This window comes from Schistocerca serialis, chromosome 4, assembly GCF_023864345.2.
Source record: "Schistocerca serialis cubense isolate TAMUIC-IGC-003099 chromosome 4, iqSchSeri2.2, whole genome shotgun sequence".
In the NCBI taxonomy this organism is placed as follows: Eukaryota; Metazoa; Arthropoda; class Insecta; order Orthoptera; family Acrididae; genus Schistocerca; species Schistocerca serialis.
The window spans coordinates 852,393,935-852,410,725 of NC_064641.1; the positions used below are offsets into that span (position 1 = coordinate 852,393,935).

A 16,791-nucleotide genomic window follows, 5' to 3' on the forward strand; every position below is an offset into this window, starting at 1 on the left:
TTTGTGAGATAAACGATGAGACTTAATTTACACCTTTTGACCAACTGACAAAATTTTTAAACGACCAGGACGCTTAGCTGATTTCTCTCTTCTAGCAGCCGCAGATGCAATATTTTGCAGACCCAGGTTGACAACTTCAGAATGCCGCAGTTTCCGTGAAGGCGGAAAAGGAACGATTTCAGATATGCGATTTGTCGGTGCTTTGTTTTTTAATATCAGTATAGGCGGTAAAGAAGTTGAATCATTAGGAAGTTCATTCAGAATGTTTTGAAAAATATGAAGATACTGATCCCAAGTTCTGTGATTCTGACGACAATAAAGACGACACAATTTATTGATTTCCTTCATCCATCTCTCTGAAGCGTTAGACTGAGGGTGAAAAAGTGAAATGAAAATTGGTTTAATTTTACGACGCCGTAGAGTACGAAGCCAAATTTTAGAACGAAACTGTGATCCATTATCTGATATAACCTTATCAACATGACCCACTTCTTTAAGAAAATGTTTGATGAAAGCGTTAGATACTGAACGAGCTGTTGCTTTGCGTAAAGGTGTAAAACACACATATTTTGATGTCAACTCCACTGCTACGAAAATGTACGCAAAACCATTAGTAGAATGAACCACTGGACCGAACAAATCGACTGCAGCCATGTCCTTTAATTTCGCTGGAATGATAGGAAACAACGGTGCTCTGTGAGAAATTGTTGGCGGCTTAGCCTTTTGACATAAGTTGCATTTGGCTAGAACAGATCGAATACGTTTTTCCATGTTACTGAAGTAGCAATTTTCCCGTAATTTATGAAAGCATTTTCTGGGACCAAAGTGTGCATAACTGAAATGCGTATACCAAATCAATTTATTGACCCATTCATTAGGAATACAAACTAACCAAACAGAGTTGTCGACCGATTTTCGTTTAAAAAGAATGTCATTTCGAACTGAATACCATCTAGTTTCTCTGGATCAGGAAGAATACCTTCTGTGGAAATAATGTGATCGAGAAATTTCACCTGAGAACGACCAAATTCAGATTTTTCCAAGTTCTCTATAATGCCAACTCTTGCAAAAATACGTAATAATGAATACAAAATTTCGTTGTGCTCACTCCAAGAATGTTTAGCAATAGGAATGTCATCAACATATGAAGTAATATTGTTACGAAGATAAACAGGTAAAATTTCATTTAAGCTAGGAATGAATGCTGCTGAAGGTACAGTAAGTCCAAACAGTAATTTCCGAAATCACATTTAGGTAAAATAGTCATATCAGGTTATTGTTTACTTACTCACTAGATAGATTGATAGTCGAAGAGTTGTTTTGACAGATGCAAAGAATAATAAAAGAGTAGGCAGCGGTACAGAAAACTAAAAGAGAAATAGCACCACTACAGCTCGGGGCCCTATGCTCGTTACGGCACATATTCACTTAGAGTAGTGAATCCCCTGAGGACTTAATAGCCGCACATAATTTCCAGTTTGTGACCTAGTGGCAAATTTGGCGGAAGTGCGTACATAAATTGATCTAACCATGCACATGGATGTATGTCATTCTTGGAATTGCGGAATATCTTAAATTTCCGAACAGTCAAAAAGTGTTTATAGTCAAAGTTTTCGCCTCGTGGCGACAAAGACCTACCGCGTCTGTGCGAGTCCCAATGTTGATTATTGTTAAATTCACGCGTCTGGCGCTGTCTTGTTTCATCTCGTAAATGAAACAAATTATTTTCTTCAAACCCCTCTGCTAAACTAAGGCTTGTCAATTTATCTGAGATCTCCTCAACTCTTTCCGATGAGTCACTTAATTGTCCTTTCTGTTTATTTATGTCTTCTGTAAATGTTGCGACTCGGGTTTCGGTGTTGTCACATTTAGTAGTTAACTGTTCACACTGTTGCGTTAAGTTATTTATTCTGTCATTTGGTAAGGATTCCTCGATTCTTTCAATTACTTCTTCCTTATCGTGTGCACGTTGTAAATTTAATTCTGAAAATTTTTGTACTATCACGCGATCTCTTTCTTCCTGTTCCCTATCCTGTTCCTCTTGTCTAATTCCTGATGAAATTAAACTATTATTGTGAGCATTCAAAATCGGTTGTACTTCTTCTCTACTTTCTTTCTTTGATTCATCTTTCATGTTTTTGAAACACGTCCCTATTCGTGAGTCTAACCGTGTTGTCATTGTTTCCATCTCTGTTTTAATTGATCCTATTTGTGAGCATAACCGTGTTGTCATTGCTTTCATTTCTGTTTTAATTTCAGATCCCACTGTTTTTAATTCAGATCGCAGTGAGTCTAACCCTGTTTTTAATTCAGATCCCAAATTTAATATTGCATTCATCAACTGCTCCATTTCTTCTGTCGTTAACCACGTAATCTGTGAATTTTCTGATTGAGAAAAATTTTGAACTGTTTCCTATTTTCCCTGCTTATTACATTGTTTTCCACTCCATTATTCATCATACTGTTGTCCTGTGTTGACGAGTTCGCCATGTCAACAATTTCGTCATTCTCACTATTCATCATTTTCGCCTTTTTCATCGATCGCGTAATCATTTACAAAACATACAAAACTCGTCACTGTACGAAAATTACACACCATGACTCTTTATCTCCAACAATACCATTCACACGAGATGTTTCCCTCAAACACGATTTACGAACAATTGAAATAATTGCACTAAATTGTCAAACCCATAGACAAGAAAACAAATTTAAATTTTGGAAAATATCATTAGAAGAATCTACACATGCAAAATAGACTACAATTACTAAACTACAAAGTACTACAACAATACTACTGTCTACTATTTTTACAGTCAGAAGAATTCCAAGGGACGATCCGAAGCAGCGGTCGCCACGTGCATGGGGGCTTAATTATTATTAAATTTGAAAATAATTTTTAATTTTGGTGGCTGTATGTCCGATTACGCTGTGTCTCGTAAACGGTTGGCCCTGACTAGTATTATTACGCAATCTGACTGCATGGAACAACAACAAAGAATGAAATGAAAATTTCCTGTTAACACAATTAATTAATTAAGTACCCAGCAACTATAAAACCTACGAAACCAAAGCACAAGTGTAATTGTTCTGTGTGCGGGAGTGTGACTCAACGTACACATCTGGCACGGTTCTTCTTCAACAAGACAAGAAATTTTAAACATCATTTATACTGAAGTAATTAAAAAATAGAAATACTATAATTGCGTAAGGAAAGCAGAATTACACTCTAATACAAGAACACAAGCCAGATGCTTTGTTGACTGAACCTGTAATAACGCATTATTCAGGATACTGAAATAATGAGAGAGAAAAGAAATTTTTTTTTTTTTTACCTTCGTTTATATTGATGAAAAGCACTCTAAACGTTACAATCTCTCCACACCGACTCGCTACTACCACATCTCAACCAGAACTCTCCAATATCACATCTCAGCAAGCACTGCCTACCACGAGTTTTCAACAAGCACTCACTACTACGAGCTCTCACCAAGCACTGACTACTACGAGGTCTTAACAAGCACTGACTACTACGAGTTCTTAACAAGCACTCCGTGGAGGCGGCTGAATAATACTCTTTGGCGCAATCTCTGGCGCAGTGGCTCAGTGTAGCCACCTTTCACCATTTGAACCATCATTTCTCCCAATGTAGGTGGGAGTCAACAAAATATTGTGGTACTTGTTGGACAGCCGGTTCATTGTGACCGAGCGGTTCTAGGCGCTTCAGTCCGGAACCGCGCTGCTGCTACGGTCGCAGGTTCGAATCCTGCCTCGGGCATGGATGTGTGTGATGTCCATAGGTTAGTTAGGTTTAAGTATTTCTAAGTCTAGGGAACTGATGACCTCAGATGTTAAGTTCCATAGTGCTTTTTTTTTGTCAGCGGTCTACTGACTGGTTTGATGCGGCCCGCCACGAATTCCTTTCCTGTGCTAGCCTCTTCATCTCAGAGTAGCACTTGCAACCTACGTCCTCAATTATTTGCTTGACGTATTCCAATCTCTGTCTTCCTCTACAGTTTTTGCCCTCTACAGCTCCCTCTAGTACCATGGAAGTCATTCCCTCATGTCTTAGCAGATGTCCTATCATCCTGTCCCTTCTCCTTATCAGTGTTTTCCACATATTCCTTTCCTCTCCGATTCTGCATAGAAGCTCCTCATTCCTTACCTTATCAGTCCACCTAATTTTCAACATTCGTCTATAGCACCACATCTCAAATGCTTCGATTCTCTTCTGTTCCGGTTTTCCCACAGTCCATGTTTCACTACCATACAATGCTGTACTCCAGACGTACATCCTCAGAAATTTCTTCCTCAAATGAAGGCCGGTATTTGATATTAGTAGACTTCTCTTGGCCAGAAATGCCTTTTTTGCCATAGCGAGTCTGCTTTTGATGTCCTCCTTGCTCCGTCCGTCATTGGTTATTTTACTGCCCAGGTAGCAGAATTCCTTAACTTCATTGACTTCGTGACCATCAATCCTGATGTTAAGTTTCTCGCTGTTCTCATTTCTACTACTTCTCATTACCTTCGTCTTTCTCCGATTTACTCTCAAACCATACTGTGTACTCATTAGACTGTTCATTCCGTTCAGCAGATCATTTAATTCTTCTTCACTTTCACTCAGGATAGTAATGTTATCAGCGAATCGTATCATTGATATCCTTTCACCTTGCATTTTTATTCCACTCCTGAACCTTTCTTTTATTTCCATCATTGCTTCCTCGATGTACAGATTGAAGAGTAGGGGCGAAAGGCTACAGCCTTGTCTTACACCCTTCTTAATACGAGCACTTCGTTCTTGATCGTCCACTCTTATTATTCCCTCTTGGTTGTTGCACATATTGTATATGTCCCGTCTCTCCCTATAGCTTACCCTTACTTTTTTCAGAATCTCGAACAGCTTGCACCATTTTGTATTGTCGAACGCTTTTTCCAGGTCGACAAATCCTATGAAAGTGTCTTGATTTTTCTTTAGCCTTGCTTCCATTATTAGCCGTAACGTCAGAATTGCCTCTCTCGTCCCTTTACTTTTCCTAAAGCCAAACTGATCGTCACCTGGCGCATTCTCAATTTTCTTTTCCATTCTTCTGTATCTTATTCTTGTAAGCAGCTTCGATGCATGAGCTGTTAAGCTGATTGTGCGATAATTCTCGCACTTGTCAGCTCTTGCCGTCTTCGGAATTGTGTGGATGATGCTTTTCCGAAAGTCAGATGGTATGTCGACAGACTCATATATTCTACACACCAACGTGAATAGTCGTTTTGTTGTCACTTCCCCCAATGATTTTAAAAATTCTGATGGAATGTTATCTATCCCTTCTGCCTTATTTGACAGCAAGTCCTCCAAAGCTCTTTTAAGTTCCGATTCTAATACTGGATCCCCTATCCTAAATCGACTCTTGTTTCTTCTTCTATCACATCAGACAAATCTTCACCCTCATAGAGGCTTTCAATGTATTCTTTCCACCTATCTGCTCTCTCCTCTGAATTTTTGCAGTGGAATTCCCGTTGCACTCTTAATGTTACCACCGTTGCTTTTAATGTCACCAAAGGTTGTTTTGACTTTCCTGTATGCTGAGTCTTTCCTTCCGACAATCATATCTTTTTCGATGTCTTCACATTTTTCCTGCAGCCATTTCGTCTTAGCTTCCCTGCACTTCCTATTTATTTCATTCCTCAGCAACTTGTATTTCTGTATTCGTGATTTTCCCGGAACGTGTTTGTACTTCCTCCTTTCGTCAATCAACTGAAGTATTTCTTCTGTTACCCATGGTTTCTTCACAGCTACCTTCTTTGTACCTATGTTTTCCTTCCCAACTTCTGTGATGGCCCTTTTTAGAGATGTCCATTCCTATTCAACTGTACTGCCTACTGTGCTATTCCTTATTGCTGTATCTATAGCGTTAGAGAACTTCAAACGTATCTCGTCATTCCTTAGTACTTCCGTATCCCACTTCTTTGTGTATTGATTCTTCCTGACTAATGTCTTGAACTTTAGCCTACTCTTCATTACTACTATATTGTGATCTGAGTCTATATCTGCTCCTGGGTACGCCTTACAATCCAGTATCTGATTTCGGAATCTCTGTCTGACCATGATGTAATCTAATTGAAATCTTCCCGTATCTCCTGGCCTTTTCCAAGTATACCTCCCCCTCTTGTGATTCTTGAACAGGGTATTCTCTATTACTAGCTGAAACGTGTTACAGAAAATTAGTCTTTCTCCTCTTTCATTCATTGTCCCAAGCCCATATTCTCCTGTAACCTTTTCTTCTACTCCTTCCCCTACAACTGCATTCCAGTCGCCCATGACCATTAGATTTTCGTCCTCCTTTACATACTGCATTACCCTCTCAATATCCTCATACACTTTCTCTATCTGTTCATCTTCAGCTTGCGACGTTGGCATGTATACCTGAACTATCGTTGTCGGTGTTGGTCTGCTGTCGATTCTGATTAGAACAACCCGGTCACTGAACTGTTCATAGTAACACACCCTCTGCCCTACCTTCCTATTCATAACGAATCCTACACCTGTTATACCATTTTCTGCTGCTGTTGATATTACTCGATACTCATCTGACCAGAAATCCTTGTCTTCCTTCCACTTCACTTCACTGACCCCTACTATATCTAGATTGAGCCTTTGCATTTCCCTTTTCAGATTTTCTACTTTCCCTACCACGTTCAAGCTTCTGACATTCCACGCCCCAATTATTCAATCTTTTTCTCATGGTAACCTCCCCCTTGGCAGTCCCCTCCCGGAGATCCAAATGGGGGACTATTCCGGAATCTTTTGCCAATGGAGAGATCATCATGACACTTCTTCAATTACAGGCCACATGTCCTGTGGATACACGTTACGTGTCTTTAAACTTGTGCTTAGAATCACTTGAACCATTTGAACTTGTTGGGCAAAGTTTGTGACTGTAACTTGGTGAAACGGTCCAGCCTTAACGAAAAACTCGTTAGCTTAACAACTGCCACTGCAACTCAGTCGTCATATCCGCGACTCTCTCTCACTAGTCATGGTAATATTAGACGTGCTGCTCTTCTTTGAACTATCTCACTGTCAGCGTCTTTCACAAATCCTGTTTGATAAGGATTCCTACTGCTCAGCATTTCTCTAGAAGAGGACGAACTTCAGGAGATTTGTTGCATCTTCTGAGCACTCTGCCAGTAAAACGCAATGTAGGGTTCTGTTTACCCGTAACATTTTCTATATGATGGATCCAGTTTTAGTTTCTTCGTAATTGTAATCTCCAGGTATTTGGCTGAATCGACAATCTTTAAACTTGTGTCATTTATCGTGCAACCGAAAATCAACAGATTTTTTAGCGTTCGTGTTCAGGACGTATCACTTTGTATTACTCAGGATTAAATGTCACTTTTCACACCTTGCATATATCTCGTGACAGATAATTTTGTAGTTCTTTTTGATCTTCTGATGACGTTACTATACGGTTAACGACAGCGTCATCTGCAAACAGTGGTAAACTGTTTATACAGATAATGAACAATAGCGAACCAATAACACTTCCTTCTGGAACCTCAGGTAGAGTATGGTTTCGTTATATGACTTCCCGTCAATTGTTACAAATTGCGACCTTTGTGGCAGGAAATCACAAGTACCGTCGGACAGCTGAGACGATCATCCATAGGCCCGCAGTTGAATTAGAAGCTGCTTGTGAGAAACTATGTCAAAAGCCTTCAGGAGATCTAGAAACGTGGAATGAGCTTGGCCTCGAAAACACTCATTACATCGAGTACATAGAGAGGCAGTTGTGTCTCAAAAGAACAATATTTCCTGAATCCGCGCTTGTTAGGTATCAACAGATCATTTTATTTATTTATTTATTTATTGTTCCGTGGGACCAAATTAAGGAGAAGTCTCCATGGTCATGGAACGAGTCAATACATGAAATTATAACACGATTTTAGAAACAGATAAAATGAAATATAAAAAAACATATTCAGGTGACAAGTCGTAAGTTTAAATGAAGAAAATCAACAATGTAACACTGGAATTTGCTTAATTTTTTAGCTCTTCCAGGAGCTCCTCGACAGAATAGAAGGAGTGAGCCATGAGGAAACTCTTCAGTTTAGACTTAAAAGAGTTTGGGCTACTGCTAAGATTTTTGAGTTCTTGTGGTAGCTTATTGAAAATGGATGCAGCAGAATACTGCACTCCTTTCTGTACAAGAGTCAAGGAAGAGCATTCTACACGCAGATTTGATTTCTGCTTAGTATTAACTGAGTGAAAGCTGCTAACTCTTGGGAATAGGCTAATATTGCTAACAACAAACGACATTAAAGAAAATATATACTGTGAGGGCAATGTCAGAATTCCCAGATTTTTGAATAGGGGTCGACAAGACGTTCTCGAACTTACACCACATATAGCTCGAACAGCCTGTTTTTGAGTCAAAAATACCCTTTTTGGATCAGAAGTATTACCCCAAAAAAATACCATACGACATAAGCGTATGAAAATATGCGAAGTAGACTACTTTTCGTGTTGAAGTGTCACTTACTTCAGATACTGTTCTAATGGTAAATAAAACAGCATTTAGCTTCTGAACAAGATCCTGGACATGGGCTTTCCACAACAGCTTACTATCTATCCGAACGCCTAGGAACTTGAACTGTTCCGTCTCGCTTATAATATGCCTATTCTGTCTGATCAAAATATCGGTTCTTGTTGAATTGTGAGTTAGAAACTGTAAAAAGTGAGTCTTACTGTGATTTAGCATCAAATTATTTTCCACAGGCCACTAACTTATTTCATGAACTACATTATTTGTTACTGTTTCAATATTACACACAAGATCCTTCACTATCAAGCTGGTGTCATCAGCAAACAGAAATATTTTTGAATCACCTGTAATACTAGAAGGCATATCATTTATATAAATAAGAAACAGCAGTGGCCCCAGCACCGACCCTTGGGGAACGCCCCACTTAACAGTGCCCCATTGGGACTGAACATCACTACCACTCTCAATATTGCGGAGAACTACCCTCTGCTTTCTGTTCTTAAAGTAAGAGGCGAACCAATTGTAAGCTACTCCCCTTACTCCATAATGGTCCAACTTCTGCAGTAATATTTTGTGCTCAACACAGTCAAAAGCCTTCGTTAAATCAAAGAAAACACCTAGCGTTCGCAACCTTTTATTTAATCCGTCCAAAACCTCACAGAGAAAAGAGAATATAGCATTTTCAGTTGTTAAACCATTTCTAAAACCAAACTGAACATTTGACAGCAAATTATGTGAATTTAAATGCTCCAGTAACCTTGTATATACGAGCTTCTCGATAACTTTAGCAAACACCGATGGCATAGAAATAGGTCTAAAATTGTCAACATTATCAATGTCTCCCTTTTTATAAAATAGCTTCACTACCGAGTACTTTAATCGGTCAGGAAACCGACCACTCCTAAAGGAAAAGTTACAGATATGGCTGAGAACTGGGCTAACATACATAGAACAATACTTCAGTATTCTGCTAGATACCCCGTCATATCCATGAGAGTTCTTGGTCTTTAGTGAATTAATTATTAAATCAATCTCCCTCTTGTCAGTATCATGGAGGAGCATTTCAGGTAACAGTCTCGGAACACTTTTTTCTAACATTTTTTTCCACAACACTGGTGACCAAACTTAAAGCAACAAATCACTATTTCCCCGTGCTTTACCTAATTCACGATATAATCATACAAACTGTCATCAGATGTCCGTACGATCGTCTCCTGCATGGAAAATGGAATTCTGGTCAACAGACAACCACGCTAACGATGACGTCAGAGCACTTATCAGACGCGATACTTGTTACTGCGTGGTCCCACATGCACAGTCGCTGTGTACACAGTCACAGATGGTGCAGTACGGCACAAAGAAGACGCCTACCAGACTCTCTGCGGTGGAGGGCCATGGAAAGAATTGCAGCAGGACAGTCGGAAATTGATGTGGCCCGATGGCTTAATGCGAATCGTTCTGTTGTTTCCAGATGTGGCGACAGTTTATAGAGACCGAAACTGTATCCCGAAGACCAGGGCAGGGCCGACCACGTGTGACGTCAGAAAAGAGGACCGTTATGTGACTGTAAGGTCACGGCGGTACCGACTTAGTGCTGCACGGCAACTGGCGTACGAGCTCTCACTTTACACTGTACGTGTTGCATCGAGGCAAACGGTGTGCAGAGGCTTCGGCAAAGTGGCCCTCATTGTCGGAGACCTGCAGTATGTCCACGTCTGATACGTCTTCAGAGAAGGGAACGTCTAGAATGGAGCCGTCAACATGCCACCTGGACCGTCGAAGACTGGGCCAATGTTCTTTTCACAGATGAGTCCCGATTTGGTCTGAACAGTGATTCTCGACAGATTCACGTCTGGAGGGAACGTGGAACACGATTTCGGGCCCCAACCATTGTGGAAAGAGACCGGTTTAGAGGATGATCCCTAATGGTGTGCGCAGGGATTATCTTGACCACTGAAACACCTCTTCGTGAAATCCTACGGGTGAATCGGCAAGGTTTAACTGCTGTCAGGAATTGTGACGAGATCTTGGGACGTGCTGTGGGCCCGGACGTCGTATTTCGGGACAATAATGCTTGACCAATAATGCTACAGCACGTGTGGCTGATGAGTACTTGGAAACAGAAGATACTGCATGCATGTCGTTGCCTGCTCGCTCTCTTGATTTTAATCCCACAGAGCACGTTTGGGATGCACTAGGGACACGGGTTGTATCACGTGAGCATCCATCAACCGCTCTCCAAGTTCTGCGAGCAGCGCTGCAGGAATAGCGGGCGTTATTGCCTCAACACGAGGTTGATAACATCATTCACAGCATGCCCCGTCAATTATCAGGTCTGTATTGCTGCTAGAGGTGGTCACACCCCATGCTGAGCGCATTACCAAGTTATATGAAAGTGTACCTAAATCCGTTACGTTGGAAGAAACCAAGAACATTTTTGTCTACGGCAATGCAAGTTGCAGTTGTTTATTTTCTTTATTCTTTATATTGTTTCCAGTTTACTGTCACCTGATTACAATATTTTATGGCAAAATAAACGCAACCTTGCAAAATTTCGGTTTGTTGCTTTAATTTTGGACACCAGCGTATTTCATAATGTTGGAACACAACAAATATTCCAACCCCCTACCTCTGATGTAGATCTATAGTTCTTCGGATTTCTTCTATTTGCTGTCTTTAGTACTGTGTGAGCCTGCAACTTTGCAGTGTTCAGATAAGGATCTATCGTCGAAAATATGAGGTATTTCGTGCTTTAAAGATTCATCTGGTAGATTGGAAAGGGCTTGTCTACATCCAGTAGTGAGAGGTGCAGTTTACTGACGACTATGTCAACATTCTTGATGTAGGATGACTTCTGTCATGGGGTACCTCCTAACATCGTGTCTGACATTCTTTGGCCGCACGTACTCGTGCCTCCTGGCCCTGCCAGATGCGCTACTCGAAGGCTAGCAGAATGCGACAATCGAAAAACCAAAAATTCGGCATGTTCTAAGAATATGACAATCCAACATTGAAGGCTATAGCAAAGCCATAGGTGATATCCTCTCCAAAATTATGAAAGAAAATGAGATAGGTGTCTTCAAGAAACACATAACGATGAGAGTTCAACTTACCAAGTTAAAGTGCCAGGATTTACCACAGTTACCTCCAAAGGCCACGAAAATCATTGAATCGCAACAGTTATTAAAAATGAGCTACTGAAAAATACTACAGAGCTTCCCTCGCCCACTGACTTTGCCATAGGGTTAAAATGTGTGGAAACCTCCATCCAAAAACTGGGCATCTCCTGTTCTTCCTCATGTAAGCCGCCCAGCAGTGTACATTGGGGATTTCAGTTTTCACCATTTCAGATGGCGATACCACTCCTGTGATGACCAATTTCTCGAGCTAGTAGATTGGGCTGATGTCAACAATATCCATCTCATATACGATGCTAAGGAAGAGGCCACATTTACGTCGAATGCATGGAAAACTTCAACTTCGCCAGGTCTCTGTTTTGTGACGACCAGTAATGACGGGATCCCAATGCTAACAAAGCGAACTGTTTTGACACGCCTGCCGAAAAGACAGCACTCACCAGTCATTGTGGAGATTGGCCTGCAGGTACCAGTCATAGACAGCCCACCAATCCCCCGCTGGAACCTCCGTAAGGCAAAATTGGGCAAATTCCAATTTCGCGTGGAACAAACTGTGACCATAATTCCTCCAATTCCGATAAACTATGAACGATTTACCAAACTGCTGCTGCGAGCAGCCCAAGAAACTATCCCACGTGGAGATAGAAGAGAATACATACCAGGCTTTACCAAACAATGTGAATCTCTTATTCAGAAATACAACACTGGAAATCCCCAGACTGCAGACTCACTCACCAAGCTTCTTGATGAAGAAAGAGCATGAGCTATTTGAGAAGCTTGACTTTGCCCATTCCAGCTGTAAAAGTTGGGGCCTTCTCAGAAAATTAAGGGGTGCTGTACATACTAGCTTCAAACACAGTGTTGTTAACCCTAATAAAAAAAGCTCAGTTATACTTGATAACTCCAAGATCCACGTCCCTACACAACAGAAGAATGACCTTAAAAAACTCAAGGCTGAAGCAGTGCACTGCGCAGAACTCCCAGACATTGTGATCACTATATCTGAAGAAGAGTTGATAACTACAATAAATGACATCAAATCAAGGAAGGCGGCCGGACCTGAGGGAATCCCACCAGAACCTAGGACCGAGAACACGCACGTGGCTCCGCAAATTTTTCTCCTCCATACGTGAGACTGGAAACATCCCAAACAAATGGAAGAAGTCGAAAAATGGTTCAAATGGCTCTGAGCACTATGGGACTCAACTGCTGAGGTCATTAGTCCCCTAGAACTTAGAACTAGTTAAACCTAGCTAACCTGAGGACAGAACAAACATCCATGCCCGAGGCAGGATTCGAACCTGCGACCGTAGCGGTCTTGCGGTTTCAGACTGCAGCGCCTTTAACCGCACGGCCACTTCGGCCGGCGAAGGAGTCGAAGATAATAGCTATATTGAAGTCTGGAAAGGACGAGAGAGATCCCAAGAGCTACAGACGTATCTCTCTGCTGTGTGTGATGTACAAACGTCTCGAGAAAATTCCCCTAAAGAGAGTGACACACCTAATAGATGCAGCAATACCCGTGGAGCCGCTACGGTCGCAGGTTCGAATCCTGTCTCGGGCATGGATGTGTGTGATGTCCTTAGGTTAGTTAGGTTTAAGTAGTTCTAAGTTCTCGGGGACTGATGACCTCAGATGTTAAGTCCCATAGTGCTCAGAGCCATTTGAACCATGTGAACCCGTGGAGCAAGCTGGTCTCAGGTCGAATAGGAGCTGCTGCGATCAAGTAGTGGCACTAACCACGCATATTGAACGTGTTTTTCAGAACAAGAAAAAGTCCGGTGTAGTATTTCACATCTCTCAGCTCCATAAGCCACAGTATGGCTTAAAGGATTACTGTATAAGCTTGCTACAGTAGTCAAATGTAAGCAGTCATCAAAGTTCTTTTATAATATGCTATCCACAAGGAAGTACAGAGTACATCTTCATGGAAAATCAAGCAAAGCCCGAATCTTCAATAATGGACTGCCTCAAGGCTCTCCTTTACTGTTTTATTTGAACATCTCTGATATAAGCAAGCACTCCGTCTTCAGGCCACAAGTGGCCCATCGGGACCATACGACCGCCGTGTCATCCTCAGGTGGGGATGCGGATAGGAGGGGCGTGTGGTCAGCACACCGCTCTCCTGGTCGTTATGCTGGTTTTCTTTGACCGGAGCCGCTACTATTCGGTCGAGTAGCTCCTCAATTGGCATCCCGAGGCTGAGTGCACCTCGAAAAATGGCAACAGCGCTTGGCGGCCCGGATGGTCACCCATCCAAGCGCCGGCCACGCCCGACAGTGCTTAACTTCGGTGATCTCACGGGAACCGGTGTATCCACTGCGGCAAGGCCGTTGCCACATCTCTGATATGCCGGAACTCAAATCACTGAAGTTCGTATATGCCGGTGATCTGGCTATTGCTTTACATGACGAGTCATTCGAACAATTGGAATCAGGCCTAAGTTATGACTTGGTGCAGCTTCCTAACTACTACAGGACCTGACATCTGAACCATAATGCATCAAAAACAGTCAGCACAGTGATGCATCTGAATAACAAACAAGCAGACAGGAAGATGCGCTTGAATATAGCAGACCAGAATATGACAAGAAAGAGCGCCAAAATACCTGGTTGTTAAACTGGACCGCAGCCTAACATTTAAAGGACACCTACAGGATGTGAGACAAAAGCTCAAAGGCAGAGTCAATATCATCCAGAAACTCGAAGTCTCTACTTGGGGAAGTAATGCTACGACAATTCGCACTTCCTCCTTGGCTCTAGTCTACAGCGTTGCAGAATACTGTGCGCCTGTATGGGCCAACAGTTCGCACGTCAATAAATTAGATGTTCACCTAAATGACACCTTGCGAACAATAACTGGAACAGTGAGACCTACCCCAACCCCATGGCTGTCTGCACTGGCCCACTGAACCTCCCTCACTCCACAGACAACACGCAATCCAAAGAGAAATGCAAAAAATTTCTGCTGACCACACTCCCAATACACGCAGATCTGCATGGACTAACAAGATTAAAGTCAAGAAATCCCTTCTGGAACCACTCCTCGAACAATCGGGACACCATAGCAGAATAGAAACACCCCTCGTAGAAGCTGGGTGGCACTAAACTGAATGAGAACTGGTGTTGGACGGTACAACGAGCTGTTGGCCGAGTATGGGGGCGGGGGTGGGGGGGGGGAGAGGTCTACGTGGACGATCCTCATTGTGACTGCGGTGAAATACAGCCGATGCAGCACATAATTGAGTGTGAAATTCCTCGTTTTCGGGACGGTTCAGTACAGTATATGCATAGACTCACAAACTGTTGTAACCTCCCCACAAAATTTTAAAAAGACAGAATAGTATTTAAGAGTGCTAATGGACATTGCGCTAAGTGTAACCTCTCCACTGAAATTTTAAAGACAGTATTTAATAGAAATGGAGCCAAGAAGCATAACCTCCCTGCAATGAAATATACTAACAAAGGCAACAAAAATGTGAAATTCGCAATCTGACTCTGGTGTAAGCTCTTCACAAAAAAATTAAAGTCAATTCAGTGACAACAAAATCTCACCGATAATGTTAATTCAATTACACCGAAATATCGGTCTTTGGCCCTGTGCAAAAATCAGAATTAAATTCTTACCTCATTGTAACAGCTAGTCAAATTTCTGCTCTTATTCTTGCGCACAGCTCGGAGGAACTGCATTGTAAATAATAATATTCCTTTTTTTTTTATAATTTAACTGAGACTTTTAAGGGAAGTGGAACGAAATCGTTAGTTCAATAAAATACATATTTTTTGAAAAATGCTTTTGAAATCAAAATTATTATTGGGGGACTTGTTGAAAATTAATTACAATAATAAACTTTACATTATCCGATGATTATCTTAAGTAACAGTATACCTCATTCAGCATCTTGACCAGTGTTGCCGACAGACTACATCACACAACCGCACTGGGCTGCTACTACTGACCGACTGCTCTGCATGACGGCTACTCACGTACCGCTCGCAACTGTACTGCACGACTACTACTAACAGACTACTGACAGAGTACTACTCGCAACACTCGCGCGGTCAAGCGCATACTAACTACGATTATAGGCTCTCTGGTCAAGGATTTTAACGTGCCTCACCATCGCTGCTATGTTACATACGTGTTTCATAACCCTCCACTGCGGGGGCAAAAATTTGGCAGCGATGGTGAGTCATTTGGACTTGCCATCGCAAGAAATTTTTACAATTCAAATTTAGTACATAAATTAAATGTTGTGCACATGCACCGAGTACAAAATATATCAGACAAAAACAGGATGTGAGTACAAAACATAGTAGTAAATCAGAAAACTGTATATACAAATTATTTGACAGAAAACAAAGTGCACAGGCACTGAAAAAATTCTTAACAAATGACCTAAGTGCATACATACTGAAGTATTGAATATACAGAATGAGTACAAATCATATTGAAAAATGAGAAAAGTGCACAGGCACTGAAGTTCAATAGAAAACATATTAACACCTAACATAAGTGCACATGCACTGTAGTTCAGAAAATATCATCAAAATAAAAAATGTATATACAATATAAAAGACAAGAGTGCACATACTGTACTTGAGAACAAATCAAAAAAAATGTCTTTAGCATTTTGGCAATAAATAAACATAATAGCAAAAAATCATGTCGACCAGTGACATAAGTGTACTCGCACTGGAGTTCAGCGAATTGAAAAAAATGTATAGCCATGAACATAAATGATGTTAGCAAAAAATGATTTTCACTATGTGACAAGAATTAGGATAGGAAAGGGAAGGATTGCATCATGGTTGTAGCACTTTAGATTGCACACAGCTGTTCTGAAAGTCCATATCTTTCCTCAGAAGTACAACACCAAGTGACACAACTTGAAGTTCTTTTCCCATCAGAATTTATCAGTGTAGCCAAGACACTGAACTGTCGTAGTAATGTTCCATGTTCTCATTTTGGCAGTACACTAGGTACACCAAACAGTGGGACCATAATAACGTCTTCATCGCTCACGGTGGTGGACAGCATGTCGTGTCAACACCACGCTCTTACAAGGCACACCAACGTAGAATTTGTGCAAAACCAAAGATAGTGCTCCATGATCA

At 41.3% G+C, this 16,791-nt stretch overlaps 1 pseudogene; it reads right to left on the reverse strand.

Moving 5' to 3' along the window:
- Nucleotides 1–13,894: 13,894 nt before the first annotated feature.
- LOC126476141 (5S ribosomal RNA) lies at nucleotides 13,895–14,012 on the reverse strand (annotated as a pseudogene).
- Nucleotides 14,013–16,791: the final 2,779 nt, after the last annotated feature.